Raw genomic sequence first — 21,455 nt, 5'->3', positions numbered from 1 at the left:
GGATGGAGGAGCCTGGTAGGCTACAGTCCATGGGGTTACAAAGAGTTGGATATGGCTGAGCAACTTCACTCACTTAAGAGGACTTATATCTGAATAGCAGTGTTTCTAGAAAGAGAGAAAGAGAAAAAAACTGGGGGTGGGGGGGAGGAACAATCAATGGTGTAATTCAAGAACAGAATGAGCTGCCAGATTGAAGAGCCCATAAGTGGCTGGTAACATTTGAGGAACCAAGAGATTTTTACTGCTTCCAGAGAGGAAAAAAGTTAAGTCAAATACAAAATTTAGGAATCAGAATGGCTTCTGACTTTTCATCAGTAGCACTAGAAGCCAAAATACGATAAAATTCTGAAGGATGTCATTTCTAGTCTAGAATTCTATGCTCAGCCAAATGACCAATTGAGTCTGCAAGTGGAAAAAAGTTATTTTTCAAGTATATAAGTTGTCAGCATTTTTTTTTTTACCTATCATGTATCCTTTCTAAGAAAGCTGCTGAAGAATGTACTCCACTCAAAGAATAAATCAATGAAGAGGATCTAAAACAGGAGAGAGACAAGGATTCACCAGGAAGATGGTGAAGAGAAATCCCACAATAATAGCCTTGCACCAGATGTAGAGATTAACCAGTTCCATGTAGAGAAGAGTGACTCAAGAACAGATAAGAGGGAATTCCCTGGTGGTTAGAACTCAACTTCCACTGCCAAGGGCACAGGTTAAATACTTGATCAGGGAACTAAGTCCTGCAAGCCACATGGAGCAACAAACAAAAAAGAAACAGATATAATGATAACTGTTACCACCAAAATCCCCACTGACATTATAGCCACATTTAATTCTAAAGGAGATCAGCCCTGGGTGTTCTTTGGAAGGAATGATGCTAAAGCTGAAACTCCAATACTTTGGCCACCTCATGCGAAGAGTTGACTCATTGGAAAAGACTCTGATGCTCGGAGGGATTGGGGGCAGGGGGAAAAGGGGACAACAGAGGATGAGATGGCTGGATGGCATCACCGACTCGATGGACGTGAGTTTGCGTGAACTCCAGGAGTTGGTGATGGACAGGGAGGCCTGGTGTGCTGCGATTTATGGGGTCGCAAAGAGTCGGACACGGCTGAGCGACTGAACTGTACTGAACTGAAACTTAAGGACATGCTTATCTGTGTTTGTCAGGGCTTCACTGTATATTTAAGACAATTTCTGCTCATGTCCCAATGTCCTGCCTCTAGAATCAGCTGAGAACCCTCATTTTACAACATCTCCATTTCTGAAGTGTTCTTCTTTGACCTATTGTTGAGAACTAGACATAGGCTATGATGAGCTTAGAAACAGAAAATACAAAGCAACCCTTTCCCTTTGTCTATTTTACAGGGTGTTCAGTGCCTCACCCATACTGCAGATCTGCCAGATGCTGGATGCAGGTGAGCCCTCTTGGTTAGAGATTTATTTACCTGAAGCCAATGAAACTTTGGAACTTAAGCTCCTTACTCATATACTTTCCTCCCAAAGCCCTGCACATAACTCAACATTTGTAATTTTGAATTCATACTCTTCTTAAAAGAGTCCTCCAAATTATATACTCTTCACACCCCACAAATCCTAGATCTGCTTCTACTTGAGACTTTTTCCTGTAACTTGCTCAGAAGAAGCTTTTAAAAACTCAGGAAAGCTAAAGTTATCCTGTACCCTAGAGATGCTGCTGCTGCTGCTGCTAAGTCGCTTCAGTCATGTCCAACTCTGTGTGACCCCATAGATGGCAGCCCACCAGGCTCCCCCATCCCTGGGATTCTCCAGGCAAGAACACTGGAGTGGGTTGCCATTTCCTTCTCCAGTGCATGGAAGTGAAAAGTGAAAGTGAAGTCGCTCAGTCATGTCCAACTCTTCGCTGCCCCATAGACTGCAGCCTACCAGGCTCCTCCATCCATGGGATTCTCCAGGCAAGAGTACTGGAGTAAAAAAAAAAAAAAAAAAAAAAAGAGTACTGGAGTGGGTTGCCATTGCCTTCTCCACTAGAGATGCTAGTCAGATTGTTTTCCTAGGACAATGCTTCCCTTCTGATAACAGCCATAGTGCTCTTTCTTTATACAGCTTTTTGTGTTTGTGTGTGCTATTCAAATCCAAGCAGTGGATTACTTAGGGATATATAATATGGAGAGTAAAACTGTGGTTACCTGGTCGGGGGAGGGCTGGCTGGGAGTAGTCAAGGGAAACAGAGACTGGACAGGGCCACACAGCTGGGCTTCAGGCCCAGGTGTTCGTTTTATTATTTATCTTTAAACTGTGCATATACTCTGTGAATGTGGAACATTTCATAATTTTAAAGGGCAAGGGGGGTGCCTAAAGGACATTATTTCCTTCCTTTATTGGGAACTAGAGACAATGAGTGAATAGATAAAGAATCATCATCAATAGCAAGTTAAATACAAAAGGAAACCGTAAATTTCTAACATTCTAACAGATAAAAATAAAGAAAAGCAACCAAAAAACTCCACCGTTCTAGTAAATGTGGGCCTGGTTAGAGAGGAGTGTGCTTACTGCAATGAAGTCCACTGACTGAGCAGAGAAGGGGCAAAATCCAGCTGGGTTTCTAGCACTTCCTGGCACAAGAGCCTCTTGCTGGGGCCAAGTGTGTTAAGGGTCTGCTCCTCAGTTTTGCTTCTCCAGGAACTTGATTTTGGAGGCTCCCTTGGAGCTTCCCAGGCTTTAAGAGAGCTCCTCTTAAGGACCAGCCTCTTGGGAACTCCTTGAGGACATGAATCATGTTTTATCCACCTATAAATTCCTGGCACCTGGCAAAGACTTACCTACAGCCACAGAATTAATAGATTTTTCTGGTGAGAAATAAAATATCGCCTGCTATACCAGTAAACAAAGGATGTCAGTTATCATTGATTGCAGCCACCCTGACAGTGAGCCCTAAGGATGTTCAGGATGAAAACAAGGAATGCCCACCATCTAGCCAGCCAGAACCAGACCCAGAGCCCTGGCAACTCTCAGGGGAGTGATTGAACCACTGGGACCAAACTCCTCCTGTTCACGAAAACCTGCTGACTGCCCAGGGACAAGCGGCTGAGTGCTGTGCCTGAGGAGACTTCAAAACCCTGTGAGACCTGGACCACAGCAAAAAACAGTTTATATTCCAGAAGTTCTCATTGTGTCAGAGCAGCATGAATGCTTCATTTTCTGATCCACCCATAAACCAGAAGAGATTCGGTTTAGAAAGATAGTGATGGAATCAAGCCTAGAGCAGAGATCTCCCAACAACCGCCTGCTTACTGTTCTGTTACACTCTCTGTGCCTCTGATCCCATCATCTGAGTAGCCCAGGGTCAAGGGCCTGCCACCCACCAGAGCAAGGTTATGAGTTTTCTACTGACATTTGTGTAAGGTTACCTTTAAGTAATGGTCTCCCCCCATGGCTTATTGATAAAGAACCCGCCTGCAAGGCAGGAGCAGGAGACCAGAGTTCAATCCCTAGTTGGGCAGATCCCCTGGAGGAGGGCATGGCAACCCACTCCAGTATTCTTGCCTGGAGAATCCCATGGACAGAGGAGCCTGGCGGGCTTCAGTCCATAGGGTCGCAGAGTCAGACATGACTGAGGTGACTTTGCACGGCATCTCTCAGTCAATTCAGTCTTTCAGTCATGTCCGACTCTTAGTGACCCCATGGACTGCAGCACACCAGGCCTCCCTGTTCATCACCAACTCCTGGAGTTTACCCAAACTCATGCCCATTAAGTCAGTGATGCCATCCCACCATCTCATCCTCTGTCATCCCCTTCTCCTGCCATCAACCTTTCCTACCATCAGAGTCTTATCTAATGAGTCAATTCTTCACATCAGGTGGCCAAAATATTGGAACTTCAGTTTCAGCATCAGTCCTTCCAATGAATATTCAGGACTAATTTCCTTTAGGATCAACTGATTTGATCGCCTTGCAGTCCAAGGAAGTCTCGAGAATCTTCTCCAACACCACAGTCCAAGAGGATCAATTGGAGTTCAGCTTTCTTCATGGTCCAACTCTCACATCCATACATAGCTACTAGGAAAACCATAGCTTGATGAACCTTTGACAGCAAAGTAACATCTCTGCTTTTTGATATGCTGTCTAGGTTTGTCATAGCTTTTCTCTAAGGAGCAAGCATCTTTTAACTTCATGGCTCCAGTCACCATCTGCAGTGATTTTGGAGCCCAAGAAAAGAAAGTCTGTCCATGTTTGCATTGTTTCCCCAAATATTTGACATGAAGTGATGGGACTGGATGCCATGATCTTAGTTTTTAGAGGAAAGAGAAAAAGCTGGCTTAAAACTCAACAGCAACTCTATATAATGGAAAGCAAAATAGCTATTGAGTGGATAAATAGTAAATACTCCTTCCTAAATTCTGTCTTTATAATGTGGCAAGGATTGGGTGCGGGTGGGAATTCTAATGGGTTGTTTATTTTTCATTCATTTGCATAAATGAGTTTCTAAGCCCCCTAGCAAATACCATGAATTAATTAGTAGAATCTGTAGTAGCCAAATCATTATGTGGAGCTTTGGGACATCCACAATAAAAATGAGGACTTATTGTTATTTTTTAGCAACTGATACACCCTAGAAGCATGAAATCGTTTCCAGAACAAGATGGAGTGTACATGGGTAAATATGTTATCCATGTCCCAGTGTAGGAAAGCAGATACCCTAGTAATTGGTGTCTGTTATCCCAAGTCACAAAGAGACGAGATGAACATTCTGTTCTCCCCTGACTTATTCTGAAATAGGCAGGATGGAGCATGAAGAGCATAAGAGAGCCCTTCCCTTAATAATGAGACATAGGGCAGCCTGATTTCTAATAATTCATTAGCTGAGAAAATATTGCTGCAGTCCCCTTTATGTGCAAGGCTTTGCCTGGGGAGAAGAGGCAACGCATCCAGCTAGATCCAGGAGCCCAACCTTTGCAAAGATGCTGACCCGACAGTACAAGATGATGAGCAGACATAGGAGAAGGTGACTGCTGCCATGGATAGATGTGCTCCCAACTGGAGGCCTGAAAACCTGACTCCAGTCACAGCTTTGCCCCTAGTGTGCTGTGTGACTTCGGGCAAATGGCTTCATCTCTCTGGGTCTTTATATCCTTGGCTGTGGAATCAGAGGTGAGAAGACTTGCAGAAGGAACACAGGATGGATAAAGGTCCATAATCCTTCTATACTTTGCTGTCTATGGCTGTCCGGCTCCCCCCAGAGAACACAACAGACCTTCCTCTCCTCACAGATCCACCCATCTCTTCCAAGTCTCCTCACTGTTTGCAAATGACCTGACTTCCTACTGCACAGAAAAAAGAGAAATCTCTGATGGCGACTGTTTCACCCTCCCACCACTGCACCTGCATCATGCTCTTCCCATCATCCCTCGTGGACATGGAGAAAGCATCTTTTTTTGTCAGGGTCTTATTGCACATTCTCCAGTCATTCCATCCTAAGCACAGAACAAATATAAATTCTCTTCTGTCCCACATCTCCCTCTGGTTGCTAACGTCTCTCTTTGCTCCCTTCCCAAGGTTCCTGAAAGTTGTCTTCACGGCCTGTCTTGTTTCCTCACCCGTCAGTCATTCTTCAGCCCCCTCCAGTCTGGATCCCCCTACACCCACTTCCCCTGCAGCTGCATCTGCCACCATCACCAGGACCTTTGTTACCAGAGCAACCTGTTCACACTTCCTCCAAGTTCTCAGCAGAGCACCCAGCCCAGCTGCCCACTTCCTCCTTCCTGAAACACTCCATTTTCTTGGTTTTCAGTACCACACACTGGTGATTCCTATCTGGGCATTTCTTCGTTTCCTTTACCTGTTTCTCCCACTCTAGCTGATCATTGACCCAGTCCCAGGCTCATGCTCATCTAACCCTACTTTTCTTCCTAAGCAATCTCACTTTTTCTCAGGTTTAAATCAGAGCTCAGTCCCTTGCTTACCTGTTCACATGCATTTATTGAGCCTTTAGAATAGGCCAGATTTTATGAGTTTGAAGTCCGGAGAAGGCCATGGCACCCCACTCCAGTACTCTTGCCTGGAAAATCCCATGGACGGAGGAGCCTGGTAGGCTGCAGTCCCTGGGGTCGCTAGGAGTGAGACACGACTGAGCGACTTCACTTTCACTTTTCACTTTCATGCACTGGAGAAGGAAATGGCAACCCACTCCAGTGTTCTTGCCTGGAGAATCCCAGAGATGGGGGAGCCTGGTGGGCTGCTGTCTCTGGGGTAGCACAGAGTCGGACACGACTGAAGCGACTTAGCAGCAGCAGTAGCAGTATGAGTTTGAAGTCAGTTTGCTTCTCTATTTATTACTGATACACTTTATATATTGAAATCATATGACTCAGATTAGGACTAGAACTCACTGTCTTTTATAATTGAGATCACACACCTGGTCTCAGGACTTAATGAAGCTCAGATTCTTGATGCCACATTACAGAAATAATCCAGTGAGAGACAAAATGATAGATAAGAAGTGGATTTATTTAGAGAGAAAAGCACTCCACAGACAGAATGTGGACCATCTCAGAAGGTGAGAGTGGCATCAGGGTATAGGGTTGTGAGTTTTTATCGGGGTGGGTAACTTCATAGGCTAAGAAGTGGGAGGAGTAGTCCAGCTATTTTGGGGAAGGGGTGGAGATTTCTAGAAATTGGGCCACCACCCACTTGTTGACATTTTAGGGTCAGCCTTGGAACTGTCATGGTGCCTTGGGTGTGTCATTTAGCATGCCAGTGTGCTACAGTGAGGATGTACTGAGGCTCAAGGTCTAGTGGTAGTCTCGTCCCCCATCTTGGACCTAGTTGGTTCTAGCCAATGTGTTATGGTTATGTTATTCTTTTAAAAGTCATGCCCTACCCCCTTCCTTCCTGTTTCAATATTAGTGGAGAAACACATTTCGTTGCTGAAATAATCAAAAAGACTAAAAGAAGCAAGTAAAAATTAGGCATAATTGCATTACCCAGAGATTACCACGGTCCACATTTTGACACATATTCTTCTAGCCTTAATCCTCTTCACATAGCTATGGTAGGTTTTTATTATAAAAATTGGATGATATATTCTGTTTTATAACTTGCATTTTTTTCACCAACAATAAATCATGGACATTTTTTCATGTCAGCAAACATATTTTTAGAACATAATTTTTATTGAATATACATACGCTTTCACACAAATTTACCCCAATTTTTCAGCCTATTCTTCTGGTAGGCATGTAATTTGCCCTGATTTTCCCTTGTGGTTAAATCTTTACCAGTTTATATAATTATTACTTGGGATAAATTTCTAACAAGAGAACTGCTGCGTCAAAACAGGAAGGAGGAGCTACCCTTCTAAGCCTGTGCTCAGGTAGCTGCCTTGACCAAGTGTCTGGCCACAACCTATTTGAAACTACAGTTGGAGGGTGTTTGATATGCCCAAATCCCAGGCCACGTGCCAGGTTTCTTTGTTTTTGAATATGTCAAATTTTATCTTTTCAGGGTTCTTTATACAGGAAATTCTTTACTGTCTGAGCCACCAAGGAATGAACAGAAACTAATATTGCAGCTGCTAGCCTATTACCATTTTGAATTAGCAGTCTTTAATTTGACTCTGTGAAAGGGCCAAAGGCCCTGACGTGTGACTGTCTCTGGTACTAATTTGACCTCAAAGAGCTCAGTTTCCTGTGGGCTGTGGTGTTGGGAAGGGAGCACGGTGGGCAGGAGCCCACACAGTTAGCATAAATATCACGCAGGCTGTGGCAAGCTTTATGATAAAGTGCCTTGACCGAGAACAGGGTAAGTTAGGGTTTTGGAAGGTGGTTTTGAGAGCCAGGGGGAAAAGAAAAGACTTGGACACAGGCCCAGAGATGTGGGGAGACTTTGGGGGTAAAGAGCTTCTGGCCATCATGAATAGAATGTTAGAGTTTGTGGGTGTGGGTGCATGCACGTGTGTGCATACGTACACACAGGGCATATTTAAGAGAAGAGGGTTTACTCTTGTGGAAAGTCTAAATGGTGTGAGGTTTTGAATCAGAGGCCACCAGGATTAACCCATGTACTACAGGCAACAGGAAACTAGGGAAAGACTTTAAAAAATAATGCACAGCCTGGGCAGGGCAGTACATCCAAGAACAAAAACAGAAATCAACCCCAAATATTCATTGGAAGGACTGATGCTGAAGCTGAAGTTCCAATACTTTGGCCACCTGATGAGAAGAGCCAACTCATTGGAAAAGATCCCGATGCTGGGAAAGAATGAGGGCAGGAGAAGGGGGCGACAGAGAATGAGATGATTGGATGGCATCATCGACTCAATGGACATGAGTTTGAACAAACTCTGGAAGGGAAGCCTGGCGTGCTGCAGTCCATGGGGTCACAAAAAGTTGACCACAACTGAACGACTGAACAACAACAATATGGGGCTATATTGTCCCAACATCGTCCTCAGCCTGTCTACTGGTCAGGGGACCAGAGCTGTCAGCCTGTCCCCCCAGCCTGACAAGTACACTCCCAGAAGCCTCGAGAATATTCAGTGGGGCTTCGTTTTTGATCCAGGCAATATTTAATTGTATTGAGCCTCCAGATCTGTCAACCTGTTCTGCAGCTCTGCTGCTGCTGCTGCTAAGTTGCTTCAGTCGTATCCGACTCTGTGTGACCCCATAGACGGCAGCCCACCAGGCTCCTCCGTCCCTGGGATTCTCCAGGCAAGAACACTAGGGCGGGTCGCCATTTCCTTCTCCAATGCATAAAAGTGAAAAGTGAAAGTGAAGTCGCTCAGTCGTGTCCAACTCTTCGTGACCCCGTGGACTGCAGCCCACCAGGCTCCCCCGTCCATGGGATTTTCCAGGCAAGAGTACTGGAGTGGGGTGCCATTGCCTGCAGGTCAGATTAGTTATTTCAGGAGTTCAGTGCTCTAAGGGGAAAGAGAGTAAAGAGAGAGACGGTGAAGGCCCAGAGTACAATTTCTGGAATGCATGGGGTCCTGGCTTGGTGTCCAGAGAAGTCACAATAGAATCAGAGAATCTGTTGCTGGGAGAGGGAAGGTGGCCCAAGGGGCAGCGGGCAGTGGTGGGGCGGGAGTGGGGGGCAGTTTAGAAAGTTTATCTGGGGTGCAAAAATTGCTAGTTCCTTTTGCGGCTGCTCCAAATATAGCAGTCCTCCGCTCTTCCCTCTAATCTCGGTGTGGCCACCACGACCTTCCAACTTGGCTGCATCCAGACTGCCCACAGAAATTGTAGTCGAAATCCAGAACTCACAGTAGGACACACCCTGCAGCCCCACACAGTCTGATGAGCTCTGCCGTGTGCAATCCTTTTTCAAGAGGACACATTTTAAGGAGTTAAAGCATGCACTGCATTCTCTTCCACTTGCAGTTTTTCCCTGTTTCTATAGAAGAGAGAGAATCCTGAAGCCTGAGAAAAAAGGTGTGTGGCTGAGGATTCATCACAAGGCTGGTCTCGCTTGCCTTCGCCCAAAAAGAAAAATTCCCCGGAGAACTCAGGACCCAGCACTGTAATTAAACTTCTGACCCAGAGATGGCACTGACAGGGGCAAAGCTGGGGAAACCCCGTCTGCAGCCTCCCTATGGAGCACAGAGGCTGCAGGGGAAACCCTGGGAGTTCATTTCTTTCCGCTGGAATTGTCTGCTGAATGCAAATAATCTCTAATTTGCTCCCGCTCCCTTTTTTTTCCACAACACCAAGAAACTGGAAGAAACCCTGCGTCAATCAATGCATACTGCCATTTACCCTGCCAGCAAACCTCTGCCTAGCTTGGTACAAGATGTTACTGTTGTTGCAATCAGGAATGAGGGATTTAGCAATCACTGATGGGAAACTCATGCTCATTATTTTAAAACGAAACCTACATTTTTCAGATTTTCCTTTTCTCTTTCAGCCAACCTTTTCTGGAAAAAGTCACAGAGTCAAATCCTGTTTGCTGGTTCTTTTTCTCTCATCCTCTGGGTCTCTATGTGGGAGGGGCTGGGAACTGACCTGGCAGTCTCTTCTAATCTCTGTGTCTATGTTGGAGTTTGTCTGCATCTTTTGTGTTTTCGTGTTATAAAGCTTATAAAAATGGGAATATTTCATCTATCCCGAAGGAAAGATCTTTGGGGTGCATATTAAGTAAGGTCAAAAGAGCAATGGTCCCTGAATGGCTCACAGTTAAATAATCTGGCAGTCAATAGGGCTTTACAGAGGAGAGGAATACTCTGATAATGAACATGCCTGTGGGGCTCCCTTTGACTTGAGGCATCCAATTCTAATTTCCTCTATAGGAGCCCCAGAGAAGGAAATGACAACCCACTCCAGTATTCTTGCCTGGAGAATTTCATGGACAAAGGAGCTTGGCAGGATACAGTCCATGGGGTTCCAAAGAGTCAGACACAACTGAAGCAATTCAGCATTCATGCATGCCAACATCCCATAAGCATCTCCCACCTCACCCTCTCTTCCCCAAAGCCTTGTCTCTCATCTTTACCTATGTAAATCAAAACCCCAGCTGCTCAGGCCTCAAACCTTGAATCCGTCTTATATTCCTGTTTACTCCTTGCATTATATGTAAACCACCTTGCTTGCTTTACCTCCAAAATGTATTCAGAATCTCTCTGACGTCTTCTTTCTGCTATCCTAGAGCAAGACACTATTATCGCGCTTCTGGAGTATTCTAGAACCCTCTTAACTAACCTCCTACAATCTACAGGGATCCTTTTACAACATGAGTCAGTTCAGTTCAGTTCAGTTCAGTCACTCAGTCGTGTCCGACTCTTTGCGACCCCATGAATCGCAGCACACCAGGCCTCCCTGTCCATCACCAATTCCTGGAGTTCACTCAGACTCACGTCCATCGAGTCAGTGATGCCATCCAGCCATCTCATCCTCTGTCGTCCCCTTCTCCTCCTGCCCCCAATCCCTCCCAGCATCAGACTCTTTTCCAATGAGTCAACTCTTCGCATCAGGTGGCCAAAGTACTGGAGTTTCAGCTTTAGCATCATTCCTTCCAAAGAATACCCAGGGCTGATCTCCTTCAGAATGGACTGGTTGGATCTCCTTGCAGTCCAAGGGACTCTCAAGAGTCTTCTCCAACACCACAGTTCAAAAGCATCAATTCTTCAGTGCTCAGCTTTCTTCACAGTCCAACTCTCACATCCATACATGACTACTGGAAAAACTATATCCTTGACTAGACAGACCTTTGTTGGCAAAGTAATGTCTCTGCTTTTGAATATGCTATCTAGGTTGGTCATAACTGTCCTTCCAAGGAGTAAACGTCTTTTAATTTCATGGCTGCAATCACCATCTGCAGTGATTTTGGAGCCCCAAAAAATAAAGTCTGACACTGTTTCCACTGTTTCCCCATCTATTTCCCATGAAGTGATGGGACCGGATGTCATGATCTTCGTTTTCTGAATGTTGAGCTTTAAGCCAACTTTTTCACTCTCCACTTTCACTTTCATCAAAAGGCTTTTGAGTTCCTCTTCACTTTCTGCCATAGGGGTGGTGTCATCTGCATATCTGAGGTTATTGATATTTCTCCCGGCAATCTTGATTCCAGCTTGTGTTTCTTCCAGTCCAGCATTTATCATGATGTACTCTGCATATAAGTTAAATAAACAGGGTGACAATATACAGCCTTGACGAACTCCTTTTCCTATTTGGAACCAGTCTGTTGTCCCATGTCCAGTTCTAACTGTTGCTTCCTGACCTGCATACAGATTTCTCAAGAGGCAGGTCAGGTGGTCTGGTATTCCCATCTCTTGAAGAATTTTCCACAGTGTATTGTGATCCACACAGTCAAAGGCTTTGGCATAGTCAATAAAGCAGAAGTAGATGTTTTTCTGGAACTCTCTTGCTTTTTCCATGATCCAGCAGATGTTGGCCATTTGATCTCTGGTTCCTCTGCCTTTTCTAAAACCAGCTTGAACATCAGGAAGTTCACGGTTCACATATTGCTGAAGCCTGGCTTGGAGAATTTTGAGCATTAGTTTACTAGCATGTGAGATGAGTACAATTGTGTGGTAGTTTGAGCATTCTTTGGCATTGCCTTTCTTTGGGATTGGAATGAATGACCTTTTCCAGTCCTGTGGCCACTGCTGAGTTTTCCAAATTTGCTGGCTTATGAGTGCAGCACTTTCACAGCATCATCTTTCAGGATGTGGAATAGCTCCACTGGAATTCCATCACCTCCACTAGCTTTGTTCGTAGTGATGCTTTCTTAGGCCCACTTGACTTCACATTCCAGAATGTCTGGCTCTCGATGAGTGATCACACCATCATAATTATCTGGCTCGTGAAGATCTTTTTTGTACAGTTCTTCTGTGTATTCTTGCCACCTCTTCTTAATATCTTCTGCTTCTGTTAGGTCCATACCATTTCTGTCCTTTATCAAGCCCATCTTTGCATGAAATGTTCCCTTGGTATCTCTAATTTTCTTGACGAGATCTCTAGTCTTTCCCATTCTGTTGTTTTCCTCTATTTCTTTGCATTGATCGCTGAGGAAGGCTTTCTTATCTCTTCTTGCTATTCTTTGGAACTCTGCATTCAGATGCTTATATCTTTCCTTTTCTCCTTTGCTTTTCACTTCTCTTCTTTTCACAGCTATTTGTAAGGCCTCTCCAGACAGCCATTTTGCTTTTTTCCATTTCTTTCTCCATGCCATGCCCGAGCAACACGTGGGATCTTAATTCCTCCACCCCAAGGGATTGAACCCATGTCTTCTGCAGTAGAAGTGCAGAGTCTTAGCCACTGGACCACGAGGGAATGCCCCACAATATGAGTCAGATCAAGTCAAACCCACTCCAGGCTTTGTTTCCATTGATCTGGCCCCTCTCCCCCTGACGCTGTCCTACCCCTGGCTCACTCTGCTCCAGCCACTCTGGCCTCTACCTCCAATAAGGTAAGCACTTTTCATCTTGGCAGTATCTACTCTTCTTCCAGTACTCTGGCCCCCTGATGTGAAGAGCTGACTCACTGGAAAAGACCCTGATGTTGGCAAAGATTGAAGGCAGGAGGAGAAGGGGACGACAGAGGATGAGATGTTGGATGGCATCACTGACTCCGTGCACGTGAGTTTGAGCAAGCTCCAGGAGTTGGTGATGGACAGGGAAGCCTGGCGTGCTGCGTCCATGGGGTTGCAGAGTCAGACACAACTTAGCAACTTACAACAACAACTCTTCCACCAGATATCTGGGTGGTTTGTGTCTTTCACTTTCTTAATGTCTCAACTGAAATGTCACCTCATCAGAGAGGCTCTACCCACCCACATTAAAAACCAGCATCCCCTCCCTTCATTGTTCTGTAAGCTCCCTTATCTTTGTTTTTCTTCATTGCACTTATCACCACTCAGCATTTTATTTATTCACTTGTTCGACTATTGTTGGGCATCCCCCCATCATAATATAAACTCAGTAGGGGCAAAGTCTTGGCTAATGAATCGCCACTGCTTGGCACCTACTAGGTGTTCAATTGATTTGTGTTAAAGCTGGGGGCTTGGAAGACTCTTAGGGTTCATTCTGTCCAAATGTATCACTTTATACATAAGGATACCAAGGCCAGAGGGGACAATGGATTAGAGGAGGCCCCTTGGAAAATTAACAGCTCTGCTAGAACAAGTGCCCAAGTGCCTTGACCCCCAGCCACTTCTCACCTCGGCTGCATTGAAGAGCGCAGCCTACGATCTCACCCAGCACGCGTGTGTCGCCGTGTATCATCCAATGTACACTTTGCTCTGCGTGATACACTCTGATGCTTATGATGATTCTCACTCTATTTCAGTTTTTTTGAAAGCTGCTGATCAGATTGTTAAATTAATTTCATGACCTATTAAAGGATTGCGACCTACCATTTAAAAAACTGTACACTATACTAGAGGGTAAAAAATACATATACATCTTTCTATCTCTTTTTCATTCTTTAATAGAGCTGTAAGTATGGCCACACTTATTTCAAGAGTTTTAAAAGTACCAGAAGAAAATCATGTATTGATAGTCATTCCATAGTGAGTGTGACTACATAAAGCAACAAAAGAAATACCTGAGATCTGGTTTCTAGGCTCTCGTGTCTCAGTATATTAATTTTGAAATATACCCTTGTTCCTGATTCCATTCCTGTCTCCAAGTTTTCAGCTTTAGGTTTCATGCTATGCCATATCATATTCATTTTCTTGGTTTTCTGTACCAGGTCATGCTTATAAATTGCTTCTTTGTACTTGCAGTCAGAACAGTGCATTCCAAAAGGAGGCAGGGGGAATGGTGAGGGTTTTCACATAGCTAACTTTGTTTTGACAATCATGGTATCTGATGGAGGGGGCACCAAGTACAGCCCCACACCAGTCTCATTGTACACACCGACCCCTTGGAACTTCTGGGGGTGGGGAGATTCATACAAGCATGGGGGCGAGAGACTGAAAAGCTGGTCAAGCTCAGGACAAGAAATAAATGGTTATGCAAAGCACAGAGGTCAAGGTCATATTAAAAATCAAGTATGTAAAATATTGGCTCTGGCACAATAATGCTCTGGTCTAAATTTATCCCAGTCTTCCAACCCTCACAGGACTGACGGAGCAGCTAGTGCTACCACTCAAGAAAAAGGCAGAACAATGTCTGAATCTGTATCTACAAGCAATCGCAGAGGAAAGATGCCCAAAACTCAACCTGGCTCCTTCAGAGGCTGCAAAAGTTGCTCCAGGTAATCAGATATTATAGCAGGGGAGTAGAGTTTATAAACAAGATAAGTTCTCCATCTTCATTATGGTGGCTGTTGTCACCCCCGTGGCCAGGGATGTCGTGGAGAGTGGACCACCCGGTTTAGCCCTTTCCACATCTCACCGAGGATGGGAGGAAGACCAAGTGAGACCTGAGACTCACATCCTGGTTATTTTCCAAGTGCGTCTGCCACACATTCCTGGCCCTGCTCTGGGCCCTCTGGGCTCTGTAACCACATCACCAAGCTTCTATTCCTTTGGCTTCTTATTGAGTTGGGCAGGAGACTCCACGCTGACAAATTTATTCCTTACTCCTTAATACCACCTTCCTTCCTGCTTTACTGCTCTTTGGGCAGTGATCTCGTTCATTTGTGGCTCTGGTTCCTAAGTGGAGGCCCCTCTCCCAGGACTCTTGTTCTCATGGAGTCCTGCCACAGCGTCTCCCCGCCTTACCCTTCAGGCTCAGTCCTAGTCCCAGGGTGCCCACCACTCTCTGTTGGTCCCATAACTCTGGCCACACCTTTTGCAAACAGTCTGTTCGTTAAGCTCTTTTCCTCCCCACTCCCACCGCACTAAACACCCAAGTACGCACTGTTGCCTGCTGGGACCCTGACTCATGTACTTGGACTCACACCTATGGATGCTCTAGGCTTCGCTCACACCCAGGATCTCACAGAGGTCCCCGCAGGCAGAACGCTTTGCTGCCTTGAAATCTGACCTCTGGCCCTCGCACATGCCCTTGGGTCTCTCCCTCTGCCCTCTCAGGTCCTGCTTTTGGGGGATAGTTGTCAGCAGCTACTCAGCTGAAGTTGTCACTGAGTTTGTTAGGCAGTGTGGGGCAGGATCAGATAGGGCCACAGGTCACAGCAATAACTCCAGGGTTTTCATGCCTCATTCCTTTCCAAGGGCGCAGGAACAGTAGAAGTGGACTGGTTAAAGCTAGTCCTCAGGCAAAGTAGACTGAAGCCTGGAAAGAACATGAAAGACCATCTTGGCAAATCCACTCCCTTTGCAGTTAGGGAAACTAAGGCCCTAACTGCTGGAAAGGTAAGAGCGTAAGGTACCAGAGAGGCAGGGTGAGAATCCAAAACTTCTGAATGGTCATCGGATCCCAGTGTTGGAAGGAGCATTAAAGGTACAGTCACAGTGAAAGACAGAGTACAGGGCCTTACCATTTACAGGGAGGGGTTTGGTGACCTCCAGGCCTCATCTGAACCAGGAATAGTCCAGACAGGGCAGCAGGGTGTGACTTGGAGTGAGGAGGCCCCCTTCTGCTGGGGTCACAACATCTGCCCACTCCTGACACTGGCCCGTGGCCAACCTCCTGAGAGCCACACAAGTGTGGGTGGCATGGCCTCCCCTACTTTGTGGGTCAGGCCGCCTCCAGTAGAGGGTTGGCTGTGCTCCCCAGCCAGGCTCACTTCCTGGGCCCACGGCTGGACTAGGTTTCCTGGTCCCTGGAGGTGATGTGGGGCCCCATGACTAATCCTCACCAACAGAAGCAAGTGAATGCTATGGGTCAACTCCCATTCATGGCAGTGAAGAAAAAGCTTTACTTTCTGCCTATCTGGCTGGACATGAAGGATTCTAAGATGGTGCAGTTACCAGATGGGCTGAGCCAGGATGCCTGTGTCCCTGGAATACACCCACAGCAGACTATAGGAATGAGACATAAACAAGCCTTTGTTGGGACTTCCCTGGTGGTCCCATGGCTGAGACTCCATGCTCCCAATGCAGTCAGGCCAAGTTTAATACCGGTCAGGGAACCAGACCCCATGTGCTACATACAACTAAGAGTTTGCATGCCTCAACCAAAACCCAGGACAGTCAAATAAATAAATAATAATAAATAAATATTTAATAAATAAATAAATAAGCCTTTGTCCTCACATAGGAAGGGTGGAGGAAGATGATTAGCAGCTAGAGGTAACTACCCTGTTTAATAACGAAATTGAGGAAATTTACAGGTGACCCACTAATCTCCCAATCCTTCAGGCTTTATCTTTCAAAGACATCTGGGAGCCCCTCTTTCTGCCCAGGTGTCTCTGCAGTGTATCCCATCTTCCCCTCCCTGCCTTTCTTTTCCCTCTCTCCTGCCACTTATCTCCTGATCGGCTTAAACAGACCCACCTAGAGAGTGGGTCTTCTTCCGTTGAAAGTGCCCTTCACAGTCTGCCAGAACCACTTCTTGAAGGGCCCACTGATCCTCTCCATCCTGCTCCTGCAATTGCCTGGATCCCCACAGTCATTACTGGGCCATTTTTCTGACGGCAAAGCTGCTGATGAATAGCAAATGCATGCAGAAGTCTCCATTATCTCCTTTATTGTTTCAAAGGGACAATAAATTAAGAGCACTATTTACAAGTTTTTGATAATAACTACAATAATAGCAATGACAGAGATGATAACCCGCCTTTTTTTTCCCATTGTAGAAGCTTCCAGCCATTCACCCTAGCCATCTCTTAAAATAGAGTCCTTCCTATCTTGACTCTTCCCTTTTGGGACATGACCTGGGTTTCTATGTTTAATCTCCAAGATTCTGGGGTGGTACCCACATAGAGATTTTTTTTTTAATTGCTTGAGGCCAGAGGGGATTTTTCTGCTGAGAAGACAATGAAATCTGTGCTTTCTCCCACAAAAGAGGAAGAAATGTTTCAGGGGACACCACACCTAAACATCCTGGGCATTTCCAGCAAATCTCAGCAGAGGATGAGATAGTTTGGGAGAAATACTGAAACTAAGGCTGATAGCACTCATGGTCAGTTTTGTCTTGTTTTTTAAAAAATCGGTGTAGGTGGTCAATTGAGTTACATTAGTCTGTTATCAATTTCTCTTGACTGGATCTTGAGTTCTTAAAAGGTAAAAATCTTTAGTGAGATGATCGTGTCTGATTATGGAATGGCCTTAGTGATGAGTGAGTGAGTGAGTTAGTGACTAAATGAATGAATTTATAATCTCATGATCTGAGAGCCATGGACAGTGGGCTTGCCAGAGTCAGGAGACCTGGGCTCTAGCCTTGACCCAGTTATGAACCTAACCACGTGATTGTAAGCAAGTTACTTCCGCACACTGATACTTGGTTTCATCGCTTGTAAAATGAGGGCCTTGGACTAGACCAGTGCTTCTTACACCTCCATGTCAACACAGGTCGTCAGGGGATCTTGTTAAATGCAAACTCTGATTCAGGAGGTCTGGGGTGGTGTTCTAAGATTCTTCAAGTTTAATAAGCTTCTTCTGCTGCTACTTCAGTCGTGTCCGACTCTGTGTGACCCCATAGATGGCAGCCCACCAGGCTCCTCTGTCCCTGGGATTCTCCAGGCAAGAATACTGGAGTGGGTTGCCATTTCCTTCTCCAATGCATGCATGCATGCTAAGTCACTTCAGTCGTGTCTGACTCTGTGAGACCCAGGCTCCTCTGTCCACAGGATTCTCCAGGCAAGAATACTGGAGTGGGTCATTCTTCTGGTCCATAGCCATACTTTGTGTAGCAAGAGTCTTGATCTTCAAGGTTCCTTTGCTAATATTCAATGGCTCAATTCTTAACAAATTAGAATAATCAGTTTATTCACCACTCAGCAGCCAGACTCCTTATAAAACGTGAGTTTGACCCTTTGGTGGTTTCTCATATCATTCAGAATAATATCCACTTTTCACAACGTGGAACTACAAAGCCCTACATGATCTGACTCCACTTCATCACTTCTATGGCACCGTCCTCTACCTCTTCTTCCCCTTGCTTATATATATTCCAGCCGGATCTCTTTGCTGTTCCATCCATGCTCTTGCCCCAAAGCCTTTGAATGTGCGTTCCCTCCACTTGGAATACTGTCCCCCCACGTGCCCCCTCCCCGCTCTGCCTCCTGCTGTAGTTTGGTCTTTGTTCAAATGTAACCTTATCAGAAAGAACTTCTCTGATCACCCTCTAAAAATATTCCCCATTTTCATCTATTACTCTTTAACCTCTTACTCTGCTTAATTTTCATTCATAGCAAATCTTGACTTCTAACATCTTGCATAAAGATTTTTGCAGTTAACAATTGTCTTATTTATTAAATGGTTTTTTAAATTATTGTCTGTTGGTTCAGTTATCTGTCTATCGTCTTTCTCCTCCTCTAGCACATGAGCTTCACAAGAGCAAACATTTGGTCTATTTTACCCACTGCTATCTTCCCAGGACCTGACCGATGTCCAACCATCATTTGTTGAATGTGCGAATAAAGGAAGAGATGAATAGAAAAGCGAGAAGTGGTTACACTGTTAAAAAATAAAAAGGAGTCCCTATGGCATCATTCAACCCTTCTGTACCCTATCAACAAGAAAAGCTGCAAGTCTCCGAGACCCTAAAGACTGCTGGGTGGAAGAAAGGAGTCTGCAGAGGGAATGGCTTGCGGCTCACCTTAGCCCCAGAGCAATTTCTGTTCTTACAACTCGCTGGACTCTCCTTTGCAGCCACTGTCACGTGGTGAGTGTATATTACCCTCGCCCTGGTGGAGAAGTGGATACATCAGGCCACCATTCAGATCACACCACACTAACTCTCCTTCCTCTGTTCTAGGGACACCACTAGCTTTTGACTGTGATTTGACTGCCCACACTGACTGCCACGAGAAAGAACAGGCTGGTCAGGCTGACCCGAATGCCCGCTTCACCTGGCATGTACATGTCTCATTATAAATTAATCACTTGGCATTCTGCTTTATCCCCTTCAGTCTCCTCTGAATGACTCAGCTTTCTGAGACTGATTAACTCTGGGACCCAACGGGATCAAGTTTCTGAACCTTCAAAACCAGACCCTGAACAGTGGCTGCTTCTATAACATGTTGCTGCTCTGTGAAGGTTCATAGCAGGTGGCCAACTGGCCCTTCCCAGGCACCATGCAACATCACTGAAGGATTTGTTTAGCATTTTCCCACAAACCCAGCAACTCCACTTAGAGAAGTGACTCTTGTGACCCCATGGACAGTAACTCACCAAGCTCCTCTGTCCATAGGATTATCTAGACAAGAATACTGGAGTGGGTAGCAATTCCCTTCTCCAGGGAGGTCTTCCCAACCCAGGGACTGAATTCCAGTCTCCTGAATTGCAGGCAGATTCTTTACTGTTTGAGCCACCAGGGAAGCCCATATTAAACAGATATCTGGATAAATATGTAGAGATGTAGAAAAGTGCATTGTCATCTTCTCTCTTCCTCAGCTGAAGTGGTAGTGAGGTACTTTTGTATCCTACGCTGTTCCCAGAATGTGGATGGGTCCTAGACTCCTCTATTCCCCACTTTCTATAGCACCCCTAGGAATTAACTGATGGTTGTGTCACTTATTATAATTGTGAGGGGAAGTGTTGGTGACAGCAGAGTTGGTTAAGTAATCTATACCCAAAGCTGGGAAGTGAATGAACTTTTGGCCTCATCTAGTGACCAAGTTATGACCAACCTAGATAGCATATTCAAAAGCAGAGACATTACTTTGCCAACAAAGGTCCGACTAGTCAAGGCTATGGTTTTTCCAGTGGTCATGTATGGATGTGAGATTTGGACTGTGAAGAAGGCTGAGCACCGAAAAATTGATGCTTTTGAACTGTGGTGTTGGAGAAGACTCTTGAGAGTCCCTTGGACTGCAAGGAGATCCAACCAGTCCATTCTGGAGGAGATCAGCCCTGGGATTTCTTTGGAAGGAATGATGCTAAAGCTGAAACTCCAGTACTTTGGCCACCTCATGCGAAGAGTTGACTCATTGGAAAAGACTCTGATGCTGGGAGGGATTGGGGGCAGGAGGAGAAGGGGACGACAGAGGATGAGATGGCTGGATGGCATCACTGACTCAATGGACGTGAGTCTGAGTGAACTCTGGGAGTTGGTGATGGACAGGGAGGCCTGGCATGCTGCGATTCATGGGGTCGCAGAGTCAGACGCGACTGAGCGACTGAACTGAACTGAACTGAGTGACCAAGGAATTAGGCAGCTGTGTCTCAAGCTCCAGGAGTGCAGTCCTTGTCACAGAGTAGCAACTGACCTGAGTGATTTGAGTTCTGGACCAGAGGTTTGTTGAGTCCTCAATTCTGGCTGCTGCTGTGGACAGGGCAGAAGCAGTTTTGCAAGCTGATTGGGAAGTCAGCCAAGGTCAGATGGTTTCCAGTCACTGGCTACTCTTGGAGTCCTTTCCCTGGAGTATGGTAGCTTCTCCAGCAAACCAGAGGCTTCTTTAAACTCCCTTTCCCAGTGGAGAATATAGAACCCTCCTTCTACCCACTCACATTCCAGGGAGCCTTAGCCCTGCAATCACCCTCATCACCACTTTGTAGCAGCAAGTTTCTTTTAGTTTTCAGAGATGATATACACCCTTCCAAGGGTGACCGAGATGACCTCTTTCCCTGAAGCAGGAAATAATCCCCCATATTAGTAAGAAAACTGAGAACAACTAATCCATCAGTCAGCATCTGACTCACCACATTAAGGTGTATCATACAGCCGTTAAAATGAAGATGCAGATCTATACAGAGAGAAGAATGTGACAAAACTGTCACTTAAAATCAGTCCCAATTTTACAAAAATATAGATGTGCAAGTGGAAACATACGTTCGTGGAGAAATAATTAAATGATATCAAAATGCTAACCATGGTTATCTTTGAGTGGTGAGATTTCTGGTAAGCTTTTTTTCTTCTTACTTTGTTTTATACTTCTCTGTATTATTTGAAATTTTACAAAAAGTATGTTTATTTTATTAGGGGGAAAAAACTATTATCAGTTTGGAAGAAAAAACTTTCATTCAGTTTTGTG

Source organism: Bubalus bubalis, chromosome 1, assembly GCF_019923935.1.
Source record: "Bubalus bubalis isolate 160015118507 breed Murrah chromosome 1, NDDB_SH_1, whole genome shotgun sequence".
NCBI classification, from domain to species: Eukaryota; Metazoa; Chordata; class Mammalia; order Artiodactyla; family Bovidae; genus Bubalus; species Bubalus bubalis.
The sequence above is the reverse complement of the archived record's forward strand: the minus strand, read 5'-3'. Positions refer to the sequence as shown.